The sequence below is a fragment of the Schistosoma mansoni genome, chromosome 6 (genome assembly GCF_000237925.1).
Source record: "Schistosoma mansoni strain Puerto Rico chromosome 6, complete genome".
Lineage (NCBI taxonomy): Eukaryota > Metazoa > Platyhelminthes > Trematoda > Strigeidida > Schistosomatidae > Schistosoma > Schistosoma mansoni.
The window spans coordinates 6,704,031-6,705,158 of record NC_031500.1 but is presented as its reverse complement, the minus strand read 5'-3'; positions in this window follow the sequence as shown (position 1 = coordinate 6,705,158).

Below are 1,128 nucleotides of genomic sequence, written 5' to 3'. Positions count from 1 at the left end.
AATAACCCTATATATATGCTTATTTTATGTTCAAAGTTGTTTTTATTTTACTGCCAACTACTTGCACTGTGATTAAAATAATATCACAACTTTTCAGCAACATAACATTTTAATAACTATCATGATCTATGAGATAATATAAAATAATCTATAATGAGACGAAGTGTTGACCATATCAGTGAGAGTTGATAAGTAGAAACACCGATATGGTCATCGATTGAGTAAAGTATGAAAATCGTTGAAAATGTAATGTTTATTTCCACCCATTTTCATCTAGTTCCCCTTTTTTGTTTGTTTTACTTATTAACCTTAATATTAAGAAAGTCTGTTTACACAAAGCAGATTTGCGATGACGTTGTAATAGTCTTACATCGTTCATATAGAACATAACATTGTCGACTTTCTCAACTTAGAGAAGAAAAGCTTTAAAACAGCTGATATAGCTCACTGATAGCATTCTTGAGAACTTGATACCACGATATAAATATTCGAGTCATTTAAAAAACACTAGTTTTCTTAGGGTTGCGGGATCTCGTAACAGGTCATTGATGATAAATGTAAAATCTAGTTAAAAGCTTCCTATAAAAAACACTCAATCATCTCTCATAAGTAAAATATGTTTTTATATATGACTCAAATAATGATCCTACTTGACCATCAGGTCAGGTGAAGTATAAAATGCTTTCAGATGACTAACTTGAAATCACATGGTTCACATTCATGATTTTAATCAGTACTATTGACGATGTTTATCTCAACGTTGGTGTAATTAAACGGGAAGTGTTATGTAATTAGACATTGAATAATTATGTTGGAGTCAATCGATATAAACCTCTGGTTATTTTTGGCAAAGAGGATCTACACTCTTAACATGATCATTGCGTTCCTCGAGGTTCAAACCACCATTGCCCATCTTTACAGTCAATCTGCTAAGCGGTTTCAGTTGAGACTGACTTCCAGTAATACTGTAGCACTTGCTCTGAATGATAACTGATGAATATATAACTAAAATTTAAACAAACATGATATCGGTGGCTTCTACTCAGTGTTCGATAAACATAAACAGTAATGTAAAACCTTGCCAGCATGTGTAAAAGTTAGTTTGAACAAATCCACTGGTGTTTTTCA